Below are 3,499 nucleotides of genomic sequence, written 5' to 3'. Positions count from 1 at the left end.
GCTTGAAGCTCAGGGGTGGGGCAAACTTTCAAATCGACAGAATTTCTTTGCGAACAGGATGTAGGAAGACATTCAAGCTACTTTGTCCTTATTGAGAAACTGAGGTCAATCCAATATTATTCATTCTACTGTGAGGCACAGATTAGAATTCAGTGTATTTTTAGAAGCTGAGTTTTGAGTCACTTACCAACTCATTCAGCAAAGCTTGCAATTGAGTGGAGCTTATATTAAACATCTGCAAAAAAAGAGGCCATTTTCCAACCTATCCCAGGTGTGCAACACTGCTCTTGAACATGAAATGTTCGCAGTGGAACTGTGGAAAATGAGACCTACTTCCCATGTCTTGCAACTAGGCAGGCATTAGCAAAATTTACCATTGCAGTGCGACAACACAACTGAAGGAAGTGGTTGGGGACTTGATTTATGGAGAAAGATAAGACAGGCTGTACATTTTTGCAGGAGGCCAAGAACCAACCTCATAGAAATATCTCAGATTATAAGAAATTATAAGGCACCTAGTCAAAACAGTCACAATGCCAAATTAAACACTAGTTTTCTTTCCCTCGCCTCCTTCTATTTCCCACTTTACCTCTTCTCACCTGCCTATCACTTCCCCCCTGGGTCCCCTCCTACTTCCCTTTCTCCTATGATCCACTCTAGACTCCCACCAGATTCCTTCTTCTCCAGCCCTTTACCTTTCCTGCCCACTTGAAGTCACCTATCACCTTGTAGCTAGCCTTCTTCCCCTCCTCCACATTTCTATTCTGGCGTCTTCTCCCTTCCATTTTGGTCCTGAAGAAAGGTCTTGGCCAGAAACATTGACTGTTTATTCATTTGGATAGATGCTGCCTGACCTGCTGAGCTCCTCTAGCATTTTGTGTGTGTTGCTTTGCATTTCCAGCATCTTGAGACATTTTCATTTTTAAACTAAATCTCTTCTGCCTGTGCATGATCCATAACCCTCCATAACCTGTACATTCAAAGTCTCTTAAATACCACCGTTATATCTACTTCTACCACTATTCCTGCCAGCCCATTCCCGGCACCTACCACTCTCCAAGTAAACTTGCCTTGTACATATTGCTTGGACATTTCCCCTCTCACCTGAAAAACATGCCCCGTTGTACATGACATTTGTATCCTTGGAAAAAAAATTCAGAATATCTATGCCCATTATAGTTTTTATAAACTTTGGTTGGGTCTCCTATCAGCCTTTACTGCTCCAGAGAACACAACTCAAGTTTCCCAATCAGTTCTTGTAGCAGACGCCCTCTAATCCAGGCAGCATCCTGATAAACATACTCTACACCCTTTCCAAAGCCCTCACATCCTTCCTGTAACACGCATAAAAATTGCTGGTGAACGTAGCAAGGCAGGCAGCATCTATAGGAAGAGGTACAGTCAACATTTCGGGCCAAGAGCCTGCGTCAGGACTCCTGACGAAGGGTCTCGGCCCAAAACGTCGACTGTACCTCTTCCTATAGATGCTGCCTGGCCTGCTGCATTCACCAGCAATTTTTACGTGTGTTGCTTGAAATTCCAGCATCTGCAGATTTCCTCGTGTTTACATCCTTCCTGTAATGGGGCAACCATAATTGAACAAAGGCCTAACCGAAATTTTATAACCAAAGCTGCAATATGGCCTCCTTTCTCTTACAGTCAGTGTCCTAACCAACAAAAATAAGCATGCCATATGCAATGCCACCTGCTTACTTGCATGGCTTCTTTCAGAGAGGTATTGACTTTGGCCCAAAAGCCCTCTGAACATTAATGCTGTTAAGATACTCCCTTTAATGATATACTTTCCCTTTACATTTGATCATTGAGTTAGAGAAAAGTACAGCATAGAAACAGGTCCTTTAGCCCATCTAATTCATGCTGAAAACTATTTAAACTGCCCGCTCCCATTGACCTGCACTGGGACCATGGCTCTCCATAGTCCTAACATCCATCTACCTATCCAAACTTCTCATAAACGTTGAATTTGAGCTCACGTTCACCACTTGTGCTGGCTGTTCGTTCCACACTTTCACCAGCTTCTGACTGAAGAAGTTTCCCCTCATGTTCCATTGAAGCTTTCACCTTTCTCCCATAACCCATGATCTCTGGCTGTAGTCCCACCCAACCTAGGTGGAAGAGGCCTGCTTGTATTTATACCCCTCATAATTTTTTATACCTTTATGAAATCTCCTCTTAATATTCCACATTTCAAGGAGTAAATTCCCAACCTATTTGATCTTTCATTTTAACTCAGGTCCTCCGGAGATGGCTACATCCTTGTAAATTTTCTCAACAACTTGGAAGAACTTCAAAGAAGATCTGAGGAATTTTTTTTTACTGAGTGGCTTATATATGGAATGTGCTGTTGGAAAAGGTGGTGGAAGGAGAAACATTTGTTACTTCTAAGGGGTATTTAGACTGATATTAAATAGGAAAGGCATAGAAGGCTGTTGCCCTTATGTGGGCAAATGGAGTTGGTGTAGATGGGCAAAAAGATTGACATGGATGTTGGTGTCTGAAGGGCCTATTTCTATGATGTATGACCCAATTCCGCAGCGCCGCCTGATAGTTCTTATGGACAAGTGGATGCAGTGTGGCTGAGACTGCTAGGTCATTATTTCAGGATATTCAAAAGGGAAAGGGGAGGACTGGCTTTGTTAATCAAAGAAGATATCAATGTGGTGATGAGAAGAGATATTGATGCACTAGATGGTGATGTAGAATCTGTTTGATAAAGAGCAGCGGAAAGAAAAGACCGATGGGATTTGCTTTACATTCCAAAGTGTTGTTTCTCAGTAGAACATCAGATAATGAGGAAATGTCAAGGTTATGTAAGAGGGAAACTATAATTATCATGATCGTATTTGATTTGCCGCTTTGTTTGTCTGCCAGTTCAGTGGGAGTGATGAGATATGCAGAAGGGAGATCGTGAACCCTGTGTCATGGTGTCAGAGTGGCAAGCAAGACCTTAACATTAGCATGACTTTCAGAAAGGTTTTGTATGGTGAAGAGTATTGTATGCAGTTTTGGTCTCTAAGTTTGCGGAAGGACATTCTTGCTATTGAGGGAGTGCAATGTAGGTTCACGAGGTTAATTCCTGGGTTGACGGGACTGTCATATGTTGAAAGATTGGAGCGATTGTATACACTGGAATTTAGAAGGATGAGAGGGGATCTGATTGTAACATATAAGATTATTAAGGGATTGGAGACGCTAGAGGCAGGAAACATGTTCCCAATGTTGGGGGAGTCCAGAACCAGAGGCCACAGTTTAAGAATAAGGGGTAGGCCATTTAGAACAGAGTTGAGGAAAAACTTTTTCACACAGAGAGTTGTGGATCTGTGGAATGCTCAGCCTCAGAAGGCAGTGGAGGCCAATTCTCTGGATGCTTTCAAGAAAGTGGTAGATAGAGCTCTTAAAGATAGTGGAGTGAAGGGATATGGGGAGAAGGCAGGAACGGGGTACTGATTGTGGATGATTAGCCATGATCACAGTGAAT

The sequence above is a fragment of the Mobula hypostoma genome, chromosome 26 (genome assembly GCF_963921235.1).
Source record: "Mobula hypostoma chromosome 26, sMobHyp1.1, whole genome shotgun sequence".
NCBI classification, from domain to species: domain Eukaryota; kingdom Metazoa; phylum Chordata; class Chondrichthyes; order Myliobatiformes; family Myliobatidae; genus Mobula; species Mobula hypostoma.
Note: the sequence above shows the minus strand (reverse complement) of the source record.